The sequence below is a fragment of the Phoca vitulina genome, unplaced genomic scaffold, assembly GCF_004348235.1.
Source record: "Phoca vitulina isolate PV1807 unplaced genomic scaffold, GSC_HSeal_1.0 scaffold47, whole genome shotgun sequence".
Lineage (NCBI taxonomy): Eukaryota > Metazoa > Chordata > Mammalia > Carnivora > Phocidae > Phoca > Phoca vitulina.
In genome coordinates, this window is record NW_022589750.1 from 9072605 (window position 1) to 9084718 (window position 12114).

At 42.6% G+C, this 12114-nt stretch overlaps 1 protein-coding gene across 1 annotated transcript in view; it reads right to left on the minus strand.

Moving 5' to 3' along the window:
• The window catches only part of TRIM16 (tripartite motif containing 16), a 50375-nt gene that overhangs the window by 26382 nt on the left and 11879 nt on the right, over positions 1-12114 (minus strand). Inside the window, exons 2-3 of the mRNA XM_032431760.1 lie at positions 5753-5970; positions 1791-1895 (exon numbers count right to left, since the gene is read on the minus strand). The gene's annotated coding sequence lies outside the window, so the exon portion shown is untranslated. The remainder of the gene's footprint in view (positions 1-1790; positions 1896-5752; positions 5971-12114) is intronic.

Below are 12114 nucleotides of genomic sequence, written 5' to 3' on the forward strand. Positions count from 1 at the left end.
TTTTATATTTTTTAGACAGAGACAGTAAATCTGTGAGGAAGTGCCTGGACAAAGAAAACTGAACTTTGGGAGCTTCAGTTAGTGAGGGATTCTAAACAGAATTTGGGCTGGAGGGGTTTAATTAGGACAAAGTAACAAAGGTTGTTTCTACAGCCTTTTCAGCCCTAAATTCCCACCTCTGAGGATAAGGATGCCTCTTTACCTCCTGGTACAGGGAGGGCACCTTTCCCACTGGAGATTTATTCCTGTTTTCAGGGGGACAGAGGAGGGTCTGAGATTCCTTCTTACATAGGCTGTCTCTTAAGTAACTTTCACTTAAAATAATCAGTATGTCAAAGTGGCATTTATCGGGGCAGCCTGCCCCCTGGCTGCTACAGTTGTCTACGAAGAGAGCCAGGCACTACACAGACAGGCAGAGGGGCTTCCCAAGCAGAGAGGACTGGGAGAAATGGGGTTTCTGCAAGAAGCTGGAGCTGCCAAAAGCTCCAGAACCTTCCTTCATTAGCTCAGGCCGAGAGTGGTAAAGTGGGCCATGAGTGGGCATGGGCAGCACAAATAGGACATTCATAGCAATCCAGAAAACGTACGGCCCTGAGCTGGCTGATGCATCTCTGCACGTGGGGTTTGATGACGCTCAAAGGCATATACAACTGATAATACTCATATCAATATCAGTGCTAAGGGCTTTACATATAACATATGGGCTAATCTTCACAACAACCCACAGGGAGAGATGCTATTACTATTCCTACTTAGTAGAAGAAGAAACTAACTGGGCTTAAATAACTTGCCCAAAGATGCTGGATTCTGCACCAGCTGGGGTTTGAACCCAACGGGCTAACTCAGAGCCTGTGATGCTCATGATCACGTCTACAGTTTATTTGAGAACGTGCATTTTGTTAACTCTCCCCCAGAAATCTTGGAATCAGCTCCTTTTATTTATATTATTATTATTATTATTTTGAATAAGAAGTAAGGACTACTGACCTACATCCCTAAACAAAGGAAGGAAAAAAACATTTTTCTTTCTAGGGCCAAAACCTGCCCCTCCCTCCAAGGATCTCTGTGGCCAGGATCAGAGGACAATGGTTTGGTTTCTCTATAAACAATATCCTCACTGCCTCAGGGAAGTCTTCTCTCCCTGGGGGAAGATGCTTTGTCTCAGGAGTCCCTGACAATCCATTCTTAGTTCCACTCCTCCTGGGGACACCCATTTGCTCAAAAGTTTTCAATTTCTACCTCTTTGTTGCAAACCAGATGGTTGAAGAATGCTCTGTATTTTTGTACCCTGATGGTGGACGAAGCTAACTTCTGTGTATATGGATTTCCTGGAATGAGGGGGCAGCCAGCCTTCCTTCAAAGCATGATGCAGACTCAGGAACTAAATAAACCTCAGGAGTGCTCAAAAGAAGACATTGGAGCTATAACCTCCGTGAGAATAAAATAATCACTGTCTTGCCAAGAATTTTAGTAGGACGGAAACAAGCTTATTAAACAGGAGACTTGAGTATTTTTGTTATGGGAGGAATCCAGATGGAGTCAGAGAGAGAAACTGGAGTTAGAAGTGCCAGGTGGTGAGTCTCTAACACTCCGGCCTAGCACCTACCAAGCTAGCTGCGTGACCCTGTTAAGTATCTTAACCTCTCTGAGCCTGTTTCCTCATGCATAAAATGGGGATGATGCAGTATCTGCTCCTACTAATTTACATTTTGTGAAGAAATTGAAAGAGAAGACATCCTATAAATGCAAGTGGATTTGTAAACCAATAATATATGGTCACAAATACACACCAGGTATTTGATGAGCTGAAGACTTCCTCAAAGGAGTTTTCTTAAGCTGTGAGACAAGAAACAGGCCAAGGATAACCCTCTGCAGGCCAAGAGGGTTAAGGATCCCTGGAAAAACGAAGACAAGGCATAGCTTTCTTAATATTTGAGGCCCCCAGCCATTTTGGTGCACTTGCTCAATCACAGTTCCTGTGGAACTTCCTGGAAAATGCTAAATTTGGGGGGAAATAGACCTCAGTAGTTAATGAGTTTAAGGGAACAGAAAAATGTGAAAACAAACACCCACTCCTGGGCCAGGAGATAGCCTAACCCTATCAGAGATAATAAATTGGTGGTAAGACCCCCAGTGCTGTTTCAAAAGCAAAGATTGACCCTGATTCTTCAGTCATTTTTGCAGGATTTAAACCCCCCGGAGTACTGAAACACCAGACTAAACAGGAACCAGAGAATTGAGGGGGCCGGCCCTTGCTGGCCCCATGACTTCAGTCTACCAGGACCTGGATGAATTTTGCCCCAATTCTGGATAGAACTCTGCTGTGCCAAAACCCCACCCCACTCCATGAATATCCATGCACCCTTAGCTTAAAACTCCCCAATTTTGTTGTCCCAGGAGACACTGCTTTGGGAAATAACCCTGGTGTTCTCCTTACTTGTCACAAGTAAAACCCTTTTTTTTTTTTTTTGTACTCTTTGGCTTGGCTGTGTCTTTTGGCTCCACACCGACCAAGAGGTGAACCTAATTTCAGGTTACAAAATCCAACAGCCCAGATGGGACCTCCTACCTAACCCTTCTGAGATCCCCCAGCTCACACCAGGTGGGCAGCAGCAGATCACTGGGGCAACTGGTCTATGTTGCTGGGGAAGCTGGGGGAAGGGCATTAAGAGAATTCCTATCAGCACCTGATGTGTTGGTTGGTACAACTGAATGGGTTCAGTAGCTGCTCTGGACATTGTAATCAGAGTCCCTTCAGAGAGGTCAATGGCAATTACCCCACAAATCGGCTTTCTGGCTCTGCCCCTATTTCAAGGGGAGAGAAAAGGAAGGGCTCTGGTCTGGTCTGGATGGGAAGCCTGGGGGATTATCCCTGTGTTCCTGAGTCCTGGAGGCTCATCAGGGATACCTGATCCTGAATACCTAAACCTGGACGCCTCAATGAGATAAAACTCTGGTTCTGGAGATGATTGAGAGGCACCAGTTTGGTATAGCCAAACAACTGAGTGTGCACTTTTAAATTATCAGTCTTACGAGCTTACTTACCAAACCTCCAGAGAAGGAAATTTTCAGCTGGCTAAGAACAGCCAAATGGTTGGCTCCACCAACACTTATTAGAGAGACCTCTTGGCAGGTGGAGACAAATCCTTAATGGAGACCCAAGGTCAGGGGAAAGGTTTTAATCAAAGAAGAAAGGCCCCTTTAGTAAATGCTCTGGTGAACTGAATGCTCTTTAGAGTTGGGCCTAGAAGTCCCCCGTAGAAGGAGGTGACAGCATCCTGGATCACTGGAAGCATGCACCCTGTACAGGTTCCTGGGATAAGAAAATTTTTAGGATCCTATTAAGGATGGTTTTAAAATTTTTTAAAAGATTTTATTTATTTATGTGTGAGAGAGAGAGTGGGAGCCCAATGCGGGGCCTGATCCCAGGACCCCAAGATCATGACCTAAGCCAAAGTCAGATGCTTAACCGACTGAGCTATGCAGGCGCCCCTATTAAGGATGATTTTAATGTTCAAATGGCCTAAATGAGGATCCTTTGGAATACCTAATTAGTGTATTTGTGCACCCAAATCCAGAAAGTGGCTATTAACTAAACAATCCGAGTGGGGTGCATATTCTGATTGGTATTTAGAAGCTTTTAAAAAAACGCTGACCATCCATGCAAGAAACTAGTAAGAAACTTTCTGAAATAGTGACAAAATTGAGCCCCCAAAATATCAACTCCTGAAGAAATACTTCTTACTGCTCTACCTTCATCTTACTCTTTAAGTGAGATGCCAGGGAACAGGGCATTAAAATCAAGACCCTCCTTGTCCTCACCATGGTAAAGCCCTGATACCTGTAGCCAAAATTTGGCCAGATTGGAAGCTGATATTCAGATATCAGTCTGATAGGAATTCTTTTTAAGGCCTTCTCCCCTAAGTCCAAATGAACTATGTACTCAGAGGGAAAGAAGCAAATTGAGGAGAAAGTAAGCAGATGGGTAAATCAACCTACGATGTCATTTAAATTGCAACCCAAATCCTTGAGGGGTTCAAAGCAACTGTCCTTATCTTGCACATCTTTGCAAAAACTAGAAATATGGCCCCAGAAACAATTCAAAGTCCTTCAGCCTCTCTGGGAACTCTTATCCAAATCATTCTCCCTTCTTAAAACTGAAGGGAAGAAAGGGTGAGGGGTGGGGAAAGAGGACTTTTAAAAATGGCTAGAAAAGCACCCTTGTTCAAAACCTAGCACCCAGCCTCCATAAGATTATTTGTCAAGGATAAATACAAATCGCAACTATAAGGTTTTTGTTTCTGTCTGTGGATATGTGGTATTTTCTACCTCCAGATGGTATTGCTAAATTCAATTGTAAAAGAGCTCTGTAATTAGGTGGTTTGAAGACAAATGCTTATATAAAAATTGAGGATTCTAAAGCTCAGAAAGATAGAAACTAATCCAAATGTTTTTTTAGGTTCACGTGATCTGGGATAATCTCTGGTAAATTAAAGTTTACATCTGTTGGCTTAATTAAAATAGGCATGTCTTTTGGAGTTACCAACACATCAAACATAATACAGATAATCAACCTTTACTCTACCTGAATTTATTAGTTAAATTCATGTTGTATCTGTTGCAATTCATCACCAAAGATGACTTAAAATGAGGGCTGGTTTTGTCTGTCTCGTGAAGTTTCTATGGGTAATGATGTGGGAAACAAAGGAAAAAGAAAACTTAAGTGTCCTTACTACTTACAGCCCATTGACAAGTCCTTGAAATAGGCAGAGTGACCTTCCTCTAGGAGGCCAACTGCCTCATTGTTAATACTTTGCTAAGGATGAAAGGCAATCTTAGTAAAATATCTCAAGGGGGGAGGGGATTTTGCAGGCAGATAGGGCTAGGGGGTCCCCAGAAAAAGGAAGACAAGACACAGCTTTCTTAACCTAAGAGAAGCATTACTTCCACTGACCTCTCGAGAATGCACCCCCCCCCCCAACTCTGGATTCATGTATGCATGAGTTTGAAACCTGTTTGAAACCCTACCTTGCCTGGTACCCATCCTGACATTCATACTGATCTGTTGGTTTTGTTTTCCTCATTTGAGAGGAGGGGCATTGGTAGATTCATCTTTGATGTATGGTATGGCTTCATCTGGAGGATATGGGAAGGATTGTGTTCATTCTGTCCCCCTAGACTAGAAACACATGCCTGTGAGGTGGGCCCACAGGCCTGGGTAAGGTCACCCGGTTGAGGTATACAACACATACCCTCCAGGGTTACATGAGAGCAGCAAGGATTACCGATCAAGTCATGGAGACTTTAGCTCCTGCACCACTATTCATTCCCAAAAGGGGACTCATGTTTTGGCTTCAATAACCAGTGTTTAAAGAGGCATAGGCAGTTGGGTAGGACTGTAAGTCATCTACCCAACATGACTTGTCTGCTTCTGGCAAGGTGTTCTGTTTGCTCTCCTAAGATTCTGCCAAACAATTCATTCGAACCAGGTTTTCATTATGTAATGGTATGAGGAAAGGATCACAGTATATTATGTTTCTTCTGGAGGAAGATTATAAAATGGACTGTACACCATGAGCCTAATTATGTCCAAAAGAATAGCTCTGGTGTGTGTGTGTGTGTGTGTCTGTGTAAGCAGGTGTGTAGCAGGAAGAAAGCTACATGAAATTATTGCTGGCAGTGACCTTTTCATGCCTTCTCATATCTTCCAACTTTCAAAATAACAACTCATCATTTACATAGAGAACGGCACCTTTAAAAAAACAGATCTGTCTGTTGGCACATCTCCTGGGGCAGTTCAGTGATGGTGTTCACAAGCAGAGCCGCCTGGGGTTTGGGAGTCAGAAGACTTGGGTCTGCATTCCAGCACAGCCCTCGATTGGCCACTTACGGGTGTCATTTGTCTTATCAGCCCCAAATCTCTTCACCTTTAAAATCAGTAGGACTTGCTTTGTGTAATTCTCGAGGTTACTGTAGGAATGTAGATTTTAGAACAAGATAACACATCAGAAAACCAGATCACGAATGGATAATTTTCAAAGGACGTCACATTCTCTGGGTTGCCTTCATCCCTGTGGACATTGCTCTTCTCCTGTTACCTGGCTGTTAATGTGAGAAGTCCTTTGAGGTCTTAACCCAAGACCTCCTCCTATTCCTAACCTCCTCTCTCTCCCTAGATGATTCATTCCTAAGACTTCAGTTTCCACTGGTAAAAATGACTCACAAATTGGTATCTCCAGCCCAGACTTGAAATAGGAGATCGCATAGGAAATATGAGAACTTGACTTTCTTATAGCCACCTCAAGCTTAACGTGTCGAAAATTAAACTTGTGACCTGTCCAGATCCCGCCACAACAAAGCTGGCCCTCTTCCTGGTTCTTTTCTCTGAGATTGTGACCAGCACCCAACCAGATGTACAAACAGAAACCCAGAGAACATCCCTAACTCTTCCCTTTCCCTGTCCCCCCATACCCATTCCATCACCATTCTACATCCCAAATATCTCCAGAACCTTTACCCTTCATATTTGCACTGCCATCACTGTAGTCCAAATCGCCATTGTCTCTTTCTTACCTGCAGTATGACAATAGCCTCCAAACTAGGATTCCTGCATCCATTTGTTCTTCTATCCAGTCCATTCTCCATATTGCATCCAGAGAAAGCTTTTTAAAAATCAACTGCATTGGGGCACCTGGGTGGCTTAGTCTGTTAATCATCTGACTTTGGTTCAGGTCGTGATCTCAGGGTACTGGGATCAAGCCCTGTGTCAGGTTGCCTGCTCAGCGGGGAGTCTGCTTGTCCCTCTGCCCTTCCCCCCACTCATGCACACTCGTGCTCTCTCTCTCAAATAAATAATCTTTTTTAAAAAAAGAAAAAGAATATTTCCAGCACTTCAGAAAGTTCCCTTTACAGTCAATCTCTCTGCCACCCCCGGTCCCAGGAAACTGCGTATCTGATTTTTTTAATCTCTCTATTTTTTAAAATTTATTTATTTGAGATAGAGAGAGAGCAAGCACACAGAGGGAGAGGGGGAGGGAGAAGCAGACTCCCCGCTGAGCAGGGAGCCCAGCACGGGGCTTGATCCCAAGACCCTGAGACCACAACCGAAGCCAAAGGCAGACACCCAACCGGCTGAGCCACCCAGGCGCCCCACTCCTACTTTTTCTTGTTTCTACTTTTCTGCCTTTCTTTGAGTCAATTCAATATTTTTTAGCGTTTAATCTTATTTATTCTATTGCCTTCTTAGTTACATTTCTTGTTATAATATTTTTAGTGGTTGCTCTAGGATTAACAATATGCGTCCTTAATAGACCAGCATCTCTTTAGAACCAATTGTACCTTTTTCCTCTTCACACTTGACACTTCATGTAAAACATTCCACATTTCCTACCTCATTTCACACTACACACTTCACACCTGACTCTTTATATTTCACAAATGGATATTGCTGCCTGTCATCCATTGCCTAAAAATTGTTATCTCTTACGTTTTGTCAAGTTTTATAGGAGTTTATGCTGGGCAGGCTTGTCTGGTACCAGTGAGTCCATCATGGCTGGAAACAGAAGTCCAAAGAATGCTTTATAAAATATAAATCTGATGGTGTTATTCCTGTGGTTAAAATCCTTCCATAGCTCAACCACTCTGAAGGTAAAAATCCAAATTTTCAAATGGCCTGCAGGATCTCGTATGATCTGAGCCCCACCTACACTCCAACGTCATCCCTCCTTCTCCCTTACCTGCATTTCTTCTTTAGCTTCTGGCTTTCTTCCAATCTCTTGCCATGTTTTCTCCTACTATCCAGCTTTTGTATCAAATAGTATATCACCTAACATTTTCCCATCCTCTTCACTAGCTATAAACCTATAATAAATAAAACACTGTGAAACTGGCACAAGATTCGCTAGAACAGAGTCCAAAAACAGACCCAAGTGTGGATGCATTTTAGTACAATGAGAAAGGAAGGGGATTATGTACTAAAGACTATTAGTTTGATTGGCTAACTATATGAGAAAATACAGTTTTATCCCTAACTCATCCCTTAATTAAAAACAAACTTCAGATAAAGTATTAATAAGCAAAATGTATAAAATGCTACTTCAAACTGATAAAAAGAAAACAATATAAAATGAGAAAAGGAAATGAATGGGCAATTCATGGACTGATAAACATGAAAATATAGATAAGTATATGAAATGATGAATCAGTAAGAATACAGTGTAATAAAATATAAATTAAGATAAAATACTGATAGTATCCAGTGCAGGAAAGAGTACGGGGAAATAGGTATTCCCTTACACTATGGGAGTACAGATTAGTACTGCCAATTCATCAGGATTCTAAATGTACATACACTCTGACCCAGCTCTCACATTTCCAGGAATCTATCCTACAGAAATAACAGCAAGACCATAATATTGCTTGTATCAGCAAAAAATTGGAACGAACCCAGATGCCTATCAAGAAGAATATATGTAAATAAATTACAGTCCATGCATATATCAGAACACTATGCATCCATTTAAAAATGAGGTAGCTCTAAATTACTTATGTCCACAGTATAATGCTGAGAATTAAAAGTGAGCTGCAAAACAAAAGCAACAGTACGAGACTAGTTATACATATGTGTACATACGCACATACATAGGAATCTGGCCAGGCCCACATCAAACTTAGTTCTAAAGCGTAGGAATTGAAGGGGAACAGAAGAACCCTTTTTTTTTTTTTTTTTAGTTTATATACTTATTTTTATTTATTTATTTGACACAGAGAGAATACAAGCAGGGGGAGAGGGAGAAGCAGGCTCCTGCTGAGCAGGGAGCCTAATGTGGGACTCGATCCCAGGACCCTGGGATCATGACCTGAGCTGAAGGCAGACGCTTAACCGACTGAGCCTCCCAGGTGCCCCAGTTTATATACTTCTATGTTATTTGAATCTATTGTGAAAATTTTTTCACTTTTGTAATTGAAAAACAACTTGTGTGTGTGTCTGTCTGGGTTGAGATAGACTATTCCGATCAACTATGCTCTAGTGAACTCCTTTACTATCCCAGCAGCATGTATCATGACTGCCACCTGGTGGTCACACAGAGCCATGATAAATTGCGTCTCTGAGGTTTCTCCAACGTCAGGACTATTGCCATTTGGGGCCAGATAAATGGGGGTGGGATGGTGTAGGAGGCTGTCCTGTGTATTGAAGGATGTTTAGTAGCATCCCTTGCTTCTATCTTCTAGAGGCCAGTGACACCCTCTCCCCAAGTTGTGACAACTGAAAAGGTCTCCAAATGCCATTCTACCCCCCAGGGGATGGGGCAAAAAGGAACATGGTCGAGAACCCCTGATCTAAGAGAATGGAAGTCTTGTGAATGCACAGAAATGTGCTCATTCATTCACTCACAAAAATATCACAGTGACAAGGTATCTTTACGAGATCTGTTTCTAATGTCTGTTGGAACTAGCGATCTCTTAGCCATGGTTGCTCTCACACAGAATTCTTTTCACAGCTTTGCGATATTCTGAGGCTTAAATTCAGTAGCAAGCAAAGCCATTCTTGGGTGCCTGGGTGGCTCAGTCGGTTAAGCATCTGCCTTTGCCTCGGGTCATGATCTCAGGGTCCTGGGATGGAGCCTGGCCTTGGGCTCCCTGCTCAGTGGGGACTCTGCTTCTCCCTCTCCCTCTGCCCCTCCTCCCTGCTTGTGCTTTCTCTCTCAAATAAATAAATAAGATCTTTAAAAAAAGAAAGAAAAAGAAAAGTCATTCTTATCCAGTGAATCCCCAACTGCCTCAGGCAAATCCTAGCACGCGTGCCCCACTCCCCACTCCCAGTTCTACAGCATGGAATTCACAGCACCCTAGGTTGTGGCCTCAGCACAGTGCCCCAGTCAGCAAGTTCCACAAAACGGTAAGCAGTCCCCTCCTGTCCCTCACTCAGCCCACCCATTTACCCCATTTGGAAGCCTCCCTATGTCCACTGCACTCACAGTATTACTGCCTTATAGTCTACAGGTCACCAAGAAGTATTTTGGGGAGGTAGGGAGGTCTATGGAAATTCATCTCCGCTATTGATTACCCCCACCCCGAAAAAACTCACAGAAACAAAAACATAAAACGAACATGGGCTGGGCATATCAGTTAATCTCTCCCGATCTCTATCTCCTTATTTATGAAACAAAAGACCTGTACTAGATATTTGTAGCTCCCTTTCAGTTCTAAAATCTCTGATTAGAGACGACTGGAAATGATCCACGATTCCAATTGCAATAGAAGTATTTTCTCCAGGAAGGATTATCCTATATAAAATTAAGCTGGTGTTACTGGAGTCTTTTTATTTATATGTTTATTTAAATTCCAGGATTTGGGGTTCCTATAAAAAATTGTAATTGCTGAGTAAGCATAGAATTCTAAGCCACAGGTTCACAATACATTTATTGTATTTCTGGGGCTTTGTTGTTTTTGCCAGTGGGCATTATCTGATATTGATAATATATGAATTGTATTCCTGCTTTCATTATATTAATATATTCATATTTATTACATGCATAATATGTAAATTATCTGATGCTGATTAAGGTTAACCGAAAACTGAAGGCTGCGCTGTATTTATATGATCTCTCTAGGGTGAATCTGCAGAGGTAGAGTAAAAGCTCAGTGATGACAGGTCCCCACAAATTCACAGCATTTGTAAGGTTTCTTTTCAGTGTGAACTGTCTGATGAAGAGTAAGGGGGGAGCTAAGACCAGAGGTTTTGGCATATTTGTTGCATTCACATTCTTCTTTCTGGTGTGTTAGAGTGAGGAGTAAGATGTGTGTCACAGTCAAGGGTCTTCCACCTTTGAAATATTCAGAGGGTTTCTTTCAAGTATGGATTATTTTTTATCAAATTAGGTTTCAGTGATTACTGAAGGCTGTTCCATACTTATTGCATTGTATGGCTTCTTTCTAGCATAAGTTTTTTGGCTTTTTTTTTTTTTTTTAAGAGAGAGTGGGACAGAGAGCATGAACAGGGGTGGGAGGGATAGAGGGAGACAGGGAGAGAGAGAATTTTAAGCAGGCTCCACACTCAGCACAGAGCCTGATGTGGGGCTTCATCTCATGGCCCTGAGATCATGACCTGAGCTGAAACCAAGAGTCAGAGGCTTACCCGACTGAGACCCCCTAATGTCATTTTATTTTAAATCCTAGTATATTTAACATACAGTGTTATATTAGTTTCAGGTGTTCACAGTCTTTTTCAAACATGGACGTTCCCCAGAACAGACATTCCCCATAAATCTTTCCACTACCATTTTGTGTCCTCTATGTAACTCGGCGGGGTGGGGGGCACTATTCACATAGACTCTGGTGCTGTCACTTGGAACCCTTTAAAAGTGGTCCTACTGGGGCGCCTGGGTGGCTCAGTCGTTAAGCGTCTGCTTTCGGCTCGGGTCATGATCCCGGGGTTCTGGGATCGGGCCCCGCATCGGGCTCCCTGCTCGGCGGGAGGCCTGCTTCTCCCTCTCCCACTCCCCCTGCTTGTGTTCCCTCTCTCGCTGTGTCTCTCTCTGTCAAATAAATAAAATCTTTAAAAAAAAAAAAGTGGTCCTACTAACAGGATCAGTTGGGAGTCAGAAAACAGAAGATCTTTGAGAGTATGGGTTATGGAGACACTCGGGAAAATTTCAAGATATTTGAAATGCCTATGAAACGTTGCCCTTGTTTTCCTCATGGTAAGTAGATGGAACTGACAGAATGTGACTAATATCTATTTTTCTGATGAAATAGAAAAATCCCCCAGGACTGTGTTGGAGCCGTCCTGTACCAATCATGCCCATTTCTTCCCAACTCAGTGCTGTTGGTAGCTTGAAATCAGGCATGATGGGATTATTTACACCACAGAAAATGGCTAATACTACAAATCCAGACTCTGCCCGCTCTCACTTCCGAAAGCTAGTTGTTGAGAATTTAGCAGCATACCACTGGGTGTACCAAGTTCTACACGTGCCTCTATGAGAGAGGCTGCATCTCTGCAATGAAAAACATGTAAAATCAAGTTTCTCCAGCTCATATGTGGAGTCTAAAAACACAAAACAAACAACAAAACAGAAAAAGACTCACAGATATGGAGAACAATCTGGTAGT